This window comes from Panthera uncia, chromosome C2, assembly GCF_023721935.1.
Source record: "Panthera uncia isolate 11264 chromosome C2, Puncia_PCG_1.0, whole genome shotgun sequence".
In the NCBI taxonomy this organism is placed as follows: domain Eukaryota; kingdom Metazoa; phylum Chordata; class Mammalia; order Carnivora; family Felidae; genus Panthera; species Panthera uncia.
In genome coordinates this window covers 94,814,687-94,827,564 of record NC_064810.1, presented here as the reverse complement: position 1 = coordinate 94,827,564, position 12,878 = coordinate 94,814,687, and the positions used below count along the sequence as shown (strand labels likewise).

Genomic DNA, 12,878 nt, shown 5'->3' with positions numbered 1-12,878 from the left:
GATCTTTCTTGTAAGTTACTATGGTTTTGAATATAGCATAGCCAGTTTATATACCTGCATGCTAAAATAGAATGTACTAGATTTCCATCATTTGAGATGTTTTACTGACCACTTTAATAATAACAATTACTTGAAATTTAAAACTAAATAGAGCTATGGAAGTGACAAAATACAATATGAACTTCAGAGAGGAGGTGACTTTCTCAGAGCCACATGGGTAGGAATTGGTAACTCCCAGTGCTCAATCCAGATTTTTCTCACTATACTATCCTGATTCTGTGAAATGAGGTCATAGGACCTTCTGTAAGAACCCATAAACTAGTAGTACATGTTCATATTACCCTGTTAATGCAGTAACTCCTGGGAAGAAGAATAATGTCATGTTTAAGAGAATGATACTGAATTATCAATGCTAACTCGGGCTGTGCAAGCTTTGGGTAAATGACTTCACCTTAGCTTCCTTAGTTTTCTCGACAAAATGAAAATAACGATAGTTGTTTCCTCACATTGTTTCAGTCATTAAAGGAGATGATACAGGTGGAGGACTTAGAGCAGGTATGGCACATTTTAGGTACTCAGATAATGTCAGCTCTTTAAACATGACCCTTTCCTCAGGCCTCCACGACACTCATTTCTCATAGTTGCTATCTGGTGATTCTTACCTTCTCCTATTTCTACAAACTTCTTTCTCTTTTTCAGCTTGAGTTTCTGCATTCCGAACATCCACTGGAGGTTGGAGTCTCCGAACAACAATCCACAATTGTAACTGTGCTATTTATTTTCACCTTTTAGTAGCGGAAGAAAACACATGAGAAAATTGAAAACCAGGCATGAAAAAATTAACTCTTGGTTTTTGGAATTGATTTATTTCTTCTGTGGGTCTTAACATAATCCACCAGCATCGAATTGAAATGTTGAAGTTCTAGCATTGTGATTTATTGTTTGGCTTTTATCTGGAGCACCGATGAAGACGAAATGTTGTTGCTAGCTATTAATTAATATGATCCACACATCTGGTAGATGGCAACCACCAAGTTCCATGAAAGGGCGGCAACCACCATCAATGTCCTAGTGGGATACCATGTTGCCAGTGGTATATAAGGTGTCCATTCCAACAAGGAACATCATCACTTTGACTTCAAACTGAAATACTCTGAATGTGTCCTTAGGGAGTGTGCTCCATATGAGCATATACTCAGAAAGCAAGCCTAAAAGAAATGAACCGGGTGGAACTTGCTTCCAGGACCTATCCCAGTCCCATTGTCACGATCATCTCTCTCTTCTGATCCACATGCTCATGCTGCTTTCCAGTCTGGAGCCCCTGGTGTATCCAGTCTACAGCTCTTGCAATGCCACTGCCCTGGCAGCCTGCCCTCTCCAGCCAGTACTGTGATTGCCAAGGTAGGCTGAAAAGGCGTGTTATCAAAGGTGTAAGAATGGCTGCATGCTGATTCAGATTTGCTTATCTGCTGTGGCCTTCTCAAGTCAATGTGTTCATATTTTTTAACCCATTTGTAATTGGAATGTGAGAATATTAGGCCATTCTGGAAGAGAGACACCATATGGCAAAAACAAACAAACAACAAACAATAAAAGAAATGTTTACAAACAGAGCCTTCTCTCTGGTCTCTTAAACAATCTGTCATCCAGTACTATCCTCCTCAAATAAATAAATAAATAAATAAAATCTTTTTTCCCCCTCATCTCCATTCTTTTTTCAGATCTCTAATTCAGATTCTTTTTTTTTTAATTTTATTTATTTTTGAGAGAGAGAGAGCACGAGAAAGGTGGGAGGGGCAGGGCAAGAGAGGGAGACAGAGAGTCCAAAGCAGGCTCTGCAATGTCAGTGCAAAGCCTGATATGGGGCTCAAACCCACAAACCCATGAACCATGAGATCAAGTCGTGAGCCGAGGTCAGCCATTCAAACAACTGTGCCACCCAGGCACCCCTCTAATTCATATTCTTGTCTCTCAGGATGCCTTCAGTGGCCCCCAATTGGGCTCCCATTCTCTAATCCAATATGCACACTGTCAACAGTCTAATCATGATGTTTCTGTGGTCATCTATGAGCACCAGATTGAGCCTTCAATGTGATATTAAAAAAACACTTTTAAGGGCCAACACAAATCTTTGACATCATACTTGTTCCTAAACCCTGCCCTCTAGCCATGAAGCAAAGGTACCAATCACTTTTAATAAAAGACCTTATTCATTCATTCTCTTCTAAGAAATTTCTATTCATTCTTTTAGGCTGAATTCTAACGCCACCTCTCTGAGGACACACTGATTCCCTCATGATAGGGTTAAGCTATTTTCTTTCAGATGCTTTAGGCTTTTTTTAAACATGTTTGGAGCACTTGCCAAATTATTCTGTATCAATTTTTCACATCTTCCTAAATTAGTCTGTTGGGTTCTTGAAAATAGATACTAGTCTTGTTTAATTTTATATCATCATTACCAAGCACAGGGCCCTGTAAATAATTGTAAATGTTGAATATTTTTTTAATAAGCCAATGAATATATAAACATGCCACATGGGGATCCAGTGTTCTCCTTTTGGGTAGGCTCAGCCTTTTACACAGTTATGTATATTGGGCTAGAGAAGCTTTCCCTCCTTCCTTCCTTCCTTCCTTCCTTTCCTTTTTCTTTCTTTTATTCATCAAGAATTTACTGAGTACCTTCTAGGTTCTTGGTTTATGTGAGATGTGAGGCACATTGAAAATAATAAAACATTGCCTCTGCCCTAGAGGCACTCTCAATTTAGTGTGAAGGAAAAATAGTAAAATAATAATATAATTTGGGACCCAGTACCTTAATAGGAATCCCCTTCGTGCTTGTAATTGGGCTCTGGAAATGTCCTCTGCTCTCTGAAGACCAGCATTTGAGATGAGCCTTCAGTAAAAATGATCACCTCCATATTGTGCCCTGACACATTAGCATGTGCAGAAGCTATTGGTAGAACTTCCTCCGAGTGTCTCTCAAATAGCTCCTGGGGAATGATATGTGATGTAGAAAATTAAAAGAGCATTGATCTGAGGGTCGGGACCTCTCAGTTCTGGTTTTAGTCCTGCCGCCAAACAGCTATGACCTTGGGCAAATGATTCAATGTATTGGATACCTTATCTGTAAATTGAGGGTGTGGCTCTAAATTCTCCTTCAATGGCTCTTTGCCAGGATCCTAGAATTTTAGAAATATATCCTGAGAAACATAACAGAAACCCATGGGGGAGGGGAAGGAAAAAAAAAAAAAAAAAAGAGGTTAGAGTGGGAGAGAGCCAAAGCATAAGAGACTGTTAAAAACTGAGAACAAATTGAGGGTTAATGGGGGGTGGGAGGGAGGGCAGGGTGGGTGATGGGTATTGAGGAGGGCACCTTTTGGGATGAGCACTGGGTGTTGTATGGAAACCAATTTGACAGTAAATTTCATATATTAAAAAATAAAAAATTAAAAAAATTAAAAAAATAAAAAAAATAAAAAAAATAAAAAAAGAAATATACGTACCTAGTCCTCACCAAACAGTCACTGAACTAGAATCAAACCTCACAGAATGAAGCCAGTCTATGTTTATTTAGCAGAAACCTTCCTGGTGATTCTGAGAGCCTCTGACCTGAGCTGTGTCTCCTCTCAATATCTTGATAAGCTGAAGTCTGAGGCCCTCTGTCTGGCAGTCCCCAGTCTGAGACAGGAGACTCTAGGCCCACTCCAGTCTTTCTCCTCTCACAAGTCTGTGAGAACAAGGAACATTGTTTCAAGAAACAATCAGATCAGTAGCTGACATCATAGGTCTTCCTGAAAGAGAGGAAAGAGATGCAGGACAGAGATAAGACCAAAAAAAAAAAAAAAAAAAAAAAATCCCCAAATGCTTGTGGGACCCTGGTAATCACAGCCATCACCAAGACTCTCCCTGGCTTCTTGAACTTTAAGATGGACCCAGTCATTCTGATGCCCTTACATTCTGATGTTTATTCTCTGACTAAGGCACAAAGATTCGGGTGAGCTAATGCATCAGCCCATGAAAAATGAACAATTAAAACAATGAAGTTGTCAGTTCTTTTACCGGATTGCAAATAAATAACCTGCCTGTCAGACTGGCTGCTCTGCTGGACCATTAGTTTAATACAAAGACATCCTGAGGAACGGGTACATGACAGCTGATCTATCACCAGGCCTTTGATAAAGACCTGAGCAAAATATGCTGTCATAAACCATCGAAGGTCAATCCCAATTTGTGAGAAACGAAGTATTAGATGAAATTTGAAGACACTTCTTTCCCCATCATGAGAGCCATCGGCTGTTCTTTCTTTTTCAACTAGCGGGATGGTGGATATTTGTTTCGACGATATAAAACACTTTTCTGCTTATGCTTATGTAACTTGTCGGGGACACTGTGCTGGCATAAATGACCTTGGAGTTTGTAACTGTCACGGTGGAGAGACTGTGATCTTGCGACTGCACAACGTATCTATTTGCCAGGCTAGGCAGGGTCTTCCCACAAGAAGTTACTCTGTGTCATGCCAAATGCTAAGGCAGTCAAGAACTTCCAAACAAAAAGTCAGTTCATTGCATTTGCTTATATGTATGCTTGAATTCTATATGCCACCTCATAAACTGTTTGCCAGCCAGATACGTTGTTCACAGAAAATACTTATATAAAGTCGTAGATGGGATAATGAAATGAAGACAAACTCATTAAATTCTCTAGTTGATATCTCATTTATCTTTAAATTTAGTGGGAAAAGTAAAGATAGGAATCACCTTTCAGAAGTCACCTTGAAGAAGGTCTTATTTCTTTTCAAAAAAAATTTTTTTTAATGTTTATTTATTTTTGAGAAAGAGACAGAGCACAACCCGGGGAGGGGCAGAGAGAGAGGGAGACACAGAATCTGAAGCAGGCTCCAGGCTCTGAGCTGTCAGCACACAGCCCGGCATGGGGCTCGAACCCACGAACTGTGAGATCGTGACCTGAGCCGAATTGAATGCTTAACCAACTGAGCCACTCAGTCACCCCAAGAAGTTGTTATTTCTTAGAAGCAAAAAGTACTATTAGAAAGTTTACCGTGTAGTAAAATTATGTGAGGTGTAGTGTTTATGAGGTGGTCAGAGTTAACCAACTTGTCTCTGTAATTGACTTTGCTCAACTAGAATCTTAGCAAAGCTGACTACTCAATTTTTAATAAAAATCAATCAAGTGTTTGGGAATACAACAAATAAAAATATGATTTTTCCCCTTCCAGAATCTTATATTCAGCTTACATCTTCATGATCAAAGTAATATAAATTCTACCTAACTAAAAAATAGTCACTGTTGATTCATTCTTATTCTTGAGTATATTCCTGGTTAATTTAAACAGTAGAGTGTAGCTTTAATATGGGAATCAGCTTAAATCTACATAAAAATCACCCCAGAGAGTTTTGTGGTCATTTGCCCAGAATAATTTCAGCTAGGAAGAACTAAAATACTTCTGACTGGTTTGACCAGTTCATCCAGTGTTCTGGATGGCTAATTAGTAAATAAGGTAAACAAGAAATTTGCAGCATAAAATTTTCCAGGCTGATTTTCCTACCTAGTAAGTTAAACCACAATTTTGCCTGTTGAGCAGCTTTGCAACCTCTTCGGTGTTGTGTAGTACTGAGGTCCCTCTCTCTCTCTCTCTTTTTTTTTTAATATAATTTATTGACAAATTGGTTTCCATGCAACACCCAGCGCTCATCCCAACAAGCGCCCTCCTCCATGCTCATCACCCACTTTCTCCTCTACCCCCCCCCATCAACCCTCAGTTTGCTCTCAGTATCCAAAGTCTCTTACGGTTTGCCTCACCCCCTCTGTAATTTCCACCCCCCCTCCCACCCTTTCCTTCCCTCATGGCCTTCACCTCCTAAGAAGAAGTTCTGAGAGAGTAGGAAATACCTTAGAACTCATCCTAAGGACACCATGGTTTTGTTCCTGGTTTTGCCGCTTATTAGCCATGTCATTTGGCAAAATGATCTTATGTCTATTTATCTTATTATGGGCATAATAGCATCTGCTTAAAGGAGCATTTATATGTAAAAGCATAAAACAAATACTGTTCCTTAGATGAGTGGGGGAGACCCCTAAAGTGGCTTATTTTTAAGCAGAGAAATAATGTTATTATACAAAGCACAAGAAAAGCAAGCAGTTCATGGTCTAGAAACTTCTGTATTCTATAGTTAGTCCATCATTTCTCTGAGTTTTAGCCCTTGAGAAGTCTCTACTTTCTGTTTCCCTGTAGATGTCTCTGGCACCCAAGCTGCTTCCCAGGTTACTTGTGGGTCCTGATCTTCAAAAAATCCCAAGTCACTTTCAACGTAACATTGTATTAAAAGCTGTATTTGATAAAAGACCTGAGCAAAATATGCTGTCATAAGCCATCAAAGCTCAATCCCAATTTTTGAGAAACGAAGTATTAGATGAAATTTGAATACACCTCTTTCCCCATCATAAGAGCCATTGGCTTTTCTTTCTTTTTCAACTAGTGGGATGGTGGATACTTGTTTCGACGATATAAAACACTTTTCTGCTTGTGCTTATTTAGCTTATCAGGAGCACTGTGCTGGCATAGATGGCCTTGGAGTTTGTAACTGTCACAGTGGAGAGACTGTGATTATATATATATATATATATATACATATATATATACACACACATATATACATATATATATATATATTTTTTTAATAATTGGTGACAGTTTTCCCATATAAATGGTACATTGCTTTTAAAATATGATAATTTAATTTCTATAAAGAGTTGTGCATTAGGCTATTGTTAAAAACATGACCTTCTGTGATATCATGGTCTCTAAGGAATAAGTCAGAAGATACCTAAAATATTTGGAAATATAGAGATTGTGGTAGGTTGAATAATGACCCCTCAAAGATGTCCATGTTCAGGGTGCCTGGGTGACTCAGCCGGTTCAGTATCCGACTTCAGCTCAGGTCATGATGTCACTGTTCCCAAGTTCAAGCCCTGTGTCAGGCTCTGTGCTGACAGCTCAGAGCCTGGATCCTGTTTCAGATTCTGTCTCTCCCTCTCTCTGTCCCTCTGCACTTTCCCACTCATGCTCTCTCTCTCTCTCTCTCTTTCAAAAATAAACATTAAATTTTTTTTTTAAATGTCCATGTTCTAATTCCTAGAATCTGCGAATATGTTATCTTACATCGCAAATGGGACTTCGAAGACATGATTAAGGATTTTGAGATGGATTATGTGGGTGTGTTCAATGTAATCACAAAGGTTCTCTTAAGAAGGAGGCAGGAAATCAGAGGAAAAAGAAGAAGAAGAAGCTAAGTTGCTGTCTAGGAAGATGGAGAAAGAGGCCACAAGGAATGGAGGTGGCTCCTAGAAGCCGGAAAAGGAAATAGATCCCCCCCACAAGTCTCCCGAAGGAACACAGCCCTGTCATCACCTTGATTTTAGACTTCTGACCTCCAGAACTGTGAGATGATAAATTTATATTGTTTTGAACCACTTAACTTGTGATAATTTGTTACAGCAGCCATAAGGAACTGATACAGAATGGCTTAAAATAACATAGCCTAATATTGTCTAACGTACACGCGTGTCTAACATATAAGCATACCATTGCCATCATCATATTTAGGAATAGTATCAGTAACTCATATGTACCTGGGACTTTCCCTCTGGAAATTTTTCTCCTCCATAGTCTTTCTTCATTCCCCTTCCCTCTCCCACTACATATATTCTGTAGGGTTTCAGGTCTCAGTTAGTGATCTCTTCAAAGAGAACATCTGGAACTAAACACTAACCGCCCCCATGCCTGTCAGTCAAAGTGGAGTCCCTGATGTTATGCCTTCTCATAGCACCCTGAGCTCATATAATATTTTTGAATCATATGTTTATTTGGATGGTTATTTTATTGTATTTATCTCCCCACTATTGCAAGCTTGTTGGGTACAAGGATCATGTTTAGTTTTGCTCACTGTTGTGAACCTGACACATAGCAGATATCCAGAAAATATTTCTTGCTGAATGAGAATATTCCAGAATTTTGCCTGTCTTGTAAGATGGGTCAAAAGCATGCCCCATAATCCAGTCCATCTGGCATCACAAGGCAATAAACGAACACACCACATTCTCTTTCAGAGGATATGAGGCAGGCTTTACATGAACTTTGATTTCCTCGGAAGTCTTAGTCAAAGTCATTCTTTCACCAGGTGACAACGGATAGATATTTTTCACTATGCATGTGTAATCTAAGAAATGCAATATTTTTTAAAAAAAATTCTTTTGGGTAACATTCAGAATACTTTTTCTTGCTTTTATTTCCATCTTCATTTTATTGCTTTGCAATACAAATTGTAAATTCCTTCAGTGACATTTAAACGTCCATTTGCGACTGACTTTAAGAACTTTAGGAGGTCAGTTTCTCATGAGTAGATAATTTATATCTTCTGCAATTTTGATTCCTCTGAAGTTCAAGAATCAAAGTTAAGGATGTGTCTGAGCTCTTCAGGTAGAGAAGTGATTCACATTTGTGAATGGTTTCATGAACCCTCAAAACATTGAACAAATAGTGAGACTATGGATAAATTTTATGTATATGTGTTTCAGAAAGTTTATGTCATGCAATTCTAATTTTTTTATTTTTTTTCCTTTTAGAAATAATTTTTCCTGAAAGGTACAAGTAAAGATGATTTTTAAATAGTAGGTAACTTTTTCATAATTAGTCTGAATGTATCTATCCAGTATTTGCCCAAATATAGCACTTCTGTTGAACAGTTGAACCTGATTTTAAGTATAAGGTTTTCAATGGAAATCAAACAAATTTTACTGAAGCGCTATGAGATTCCCATGTGTTACTATGTCCGTTAGACTACTACTCATAACATTCTGTGAGGTAGGTTTTGTTAACCCCATCATATAAAAGAGGGAATCGAGGTTCTTTGAGTTTTAACAACTTGTTTAAAGCCATAGATAAGGTCACTGGCACTGCTGGGCCTACCTGACTCAAAGTTCATGCCATTTCCTCTAGACCACCCAACCTTTAATGGATGCTTGCAGATCAGCACAATATTCCTAATGGCTCTCTCTCAGAGCAGACCAGTGTGAATGTCACTTTCCTCAGAACCCTAGGCCAGTGGGCCCCAAACCTCAAGATGGAAAATGGCTAAATACATTGGGGTACTAGAACTTACCACACAAATCCTGTTGTGTTCAGCACAGCCACTTGGACTTCGCAGTATTATCAGTCTCCACAGAGCGTAGGGTTTTGTGCAGGGAGACCAAGCTTTATGCTCACGTGACCCTGTGGCAAAACAGGTCTTCTCAGCGATGGGAAGATTTTGTAATCACTGCAGCTCTTGGTTCTCAAATGATTAGAAGCCTCCAATGAAACATATTTTGATTTTTCTGATGATTTGTTAGCCTTTACACATTCGAAAACTTCCATTAGGGAGTTCCTTTCATCACGTCACGGTGGAATGTAAGTGACGCCCTCAACGTGTGTACTGACAAACAAGGTGAAGGAAGTGAGAGTATAAACATCCACACTCTCAGTCATGTCTGAAATGCCATGATCAGTTCGTCTTGCTTGGCCACTTATTAACAAGCAAAGTTAGTAAACTTTTCAGGCAGTAAAGCCAGATGTGCTTTCTGGCATACCAGGTAAATGCTTTATTGGTGTATGTTTGATCAGTGATTCTTAGATAAAAGAACAACAACAGAGCAACAACAAACTGCTTAAATAGCTGTTCAGATGCTGAATCAGATTCCACCTCTCTTGTTTGTATACATCCCACTTAAGAAAGGGAGGGGGGAAAATCCTCTTTTTTGATTAATTAGCCTGTGTTTCATTAGTCTTTTTTTTTTAATGTTTATTGATTTAGTTTGAGAGAGGGAGAGGCGGAGAGATAATACCACGCAGGCTCTGTGCTGTCAGCGAAGAGCCCTATGTGGAACTCGAACCCGCAAACTGCCAACGAACCACGAACTGACCTGAGCCAAAATAAGAATCAGAGACTTAACCAACTGAGCCACCTAGGCTTTATTTAGCCACCATTAGTCTTTATTTTTAATACTAAGCAAGCAACCAAAGGCCTTTAAAGTTAGTATTTCTACTATTGCTGTCATTTTTACTTAAAGAAATGGAAGATGAAATATTCTTAAAGATAGTGTGTGCTAAGAAAACAAGGGACACCGTACGCACACAGGACAGCCAACAAAAAACAGGGACAGCATGAACAAAATAGTCAATAATGTCTCCAATGTGAGAAGACTCTATTAAAACAGGTTCATTCTTTCATGATGCCAAATCTTTTAGATGATAAATAAAAAGGTTGATCCAGGGGGACGCCTGGGTGGCTTAGTTGGTTAAGCGTCCGACTCTTGGTTTCAGCTCAGATCATGATCTCACAGTTCCTGAGTTCACGCCCCACATCGGGCTCTGTGCTGACAGTGAGGAACCTGCTTGGGATTCTCTCTCTCTCTCTCTCTCTCTCTCTCTCCTTCCCTCTCTCTCTGTCTCTCTCAGAATAAATCAATACATTTTTAAAAGGTGTATCCAGAAATTATTATTCAATTTTAGGTTTACAGGACATATTATAACCAAATTGTTTGACTTTTTTTTTTCACTGAATTTGTTTAAATTGTCATTAGACACAACCATGAAACTTAAAGCCTCTATTTGACTACATTTTATAAGCTGAAAAATACCCAGAAACCTTTTTTATTTTCTTAACAAAATGGCATGATATTATTTAGAAGTTGGAGGGAAAGCTTTTACTGCTCGGCCTTAAAAAGAAAACAGCACAACCCAGCAGAGTAGCTGACAAGTGACACAAATACAGTACATGCTAATGTGCAGAGAGAAACAACCTTGAGAATTTAAACCGGCTGCACCAGAAAAAATATCTTTATCCAGATATGTGGTCCCTCATGAATTATACTATTATTTTAGTTGATTTTACCTGACATCACCCTATGATTTTCTTCAGTGACAAGAAAATTGCAGCTGGCCCTTGACAGTCGGTCACAAATTGACTGAACAAAACAAAATCAAACAGTGAAGTAATCCCCAAGTAAATTTAATGAAACCTAAATCCCAAAGGGCAGCGCACTTCTGTAGGCAATGGTCTTATTTAATAAATTTTTCCCTGCTTTCACTTTTAGAGCTATATTTACACAGACAAATTTAATTCATTGGGTTTACATTTCCTCTTTCCCTCAGTTTGTCCACCAGGCACATATGGGAAGGACTGTAAACAGGTATGTCAGTGTTCAGCTGAGAATGAAAAGTGTCACCCAGTCGCAGGGAGATATACCTGTCTTCCTGGCTACCATGGAAACCGCTGTCATCTCAGTAAGTGTGTTTTGCACTTTTGTTGTAATTTATCCAAGAGACACCAATAGGGTGGGTCATCAGTCAGAATGCCAAAGGGCAAATGTTAATTCAAGCTTCTAATTTATAGCAAGTCCTGTGAGAATGTTTATTGAAGTGGTTGAAATCATGCACTTTCTTGTGCAACCCATTCTCCTATGTTGCCTTTTGGGTTCCAAATATCCCCCCCCCCCAACCAAAAAAAGAAAAAGAGAGAAAGAAAGAATGAAGATAATAGGAACTGGCTGTTATCAATCAATAGACAGCAGATGGGAACATATTTAAAGTGATTTGTAAAGTAAGTTAGCTCCGGGATCTGCTTAGGAACAATCAAATTAAACAAATTGTTATTCTGGAATGAAGATCGTAACTTGCTTGAAGGACAAAATGCCAGTTGGCTCACTGCTGTGTAGTAAAAACAGGATGGTCCCTAGACCAAACACCTTATATTGATTTGTTAGGGCATTTTAACATCTAAAATGGTTCTAGGGGAACACACGATAAAATGTCCCAAGGAGCATGTTAAAATGTTCAGTCAGCTACTTAATTTGTAAGCTTGTAATTATTTATAATGTACTTTTTATAGGTTTAAAAGTAAAATGATTTGGCCTCAGTTTCATTTTTTCCCCCAACTTGGCCACTGCTTCTCTTCTCTCCCTACTTGCTCCCGTAGCAGATTCCTTCCACTTTCCTTTCTTAATTCTGCAAACATATGGACAATTTTTGGATTCTCCCCCTCGAATGCCACCTATAAAACATAGATTTATGGCCAAGCTATTGATTTCAATTTTCTACAAGCCATAGAATGTACCTTTTGAATGTCACTTCTCACTGTTGTCCTAATTTTAAATATTATCAGCTACAAACACAAATTAAGCCTGTATGAAAATGGTTTCAGTTAGCATTTTGTTTGGAACCCATAACCACTGTGGTTATTATACAAACTCAAACTGAGGAACTAAAATATAAAATTAGTAAAATTTCAATTCTAGTTTGGTTATGGCAGATTTCAAGCACCCTGGTAACTGAAGAAAGTTATTTCCTCACTTTTAATTGTCACATTTCTCAGGAAGAATTTCTTCTTGATATCAAGAATGTTTTATATTAACAAAATAAAGTGTTACGTAGGGCTGATAGTACTTCCATGTCAGAGGGCCAGCTACCTTGGGTTGAAGGAGGGGACCTCCACCTTGTAAAGTCAAGGCTGAGTCGGGATGCCGCTCCCTGACTAGTCAGATTGGCTTAGCGCCAGGCAACACGTGGTTGGGAGTTGCTGCAAAGTTTCCTTGGCAACATCCACTATAATTACAGAACTACGAAAAAGGGTTCAAGAAAATATCCATAAAAGGTGCAGCTGGCCCAAAAGCAAAAGTTTCAGCGGCCAAAAAAAACTGGGCTTTCATGTTCTCGAGTTTGGAGTGGAGAATCCAAATTTTCTCTCGGCAGAGGTCAGAGGAAGCAGACAAATTGTAGTAGGATCTCACCACTTGTCCATGGTTTATAATGGGCAGGTTGGTCT

The 12,878-nt window shown here is 38.8% G+C and overlaps 1 long non-coding RNA gene across 1 annotated transcript in view; it reads left to right on the top strand.

The window, feature by feature from the left end:
* Positions 1-7,462, top strand: part of LOC125921902 (uncharacterized) — a 64,588-nt gene extending 57,126 nt beyond the window's left edge. Inside the window, exons 4-5 of the long non-coding RNA XR_007457529.1 lie at positions 1,312-1,401; positions 7,158-7,462. This is a non-coding gene — a long non-coding RNA (uncharacterized LOC125921902). The remainder of the gene's footprint in view (positions 1-1,311; positions 1,402-7,157) is intronic.
* The last annotated feature ends 5,416 nt before the right edge of the window (positions 7,463-12,878 follow it).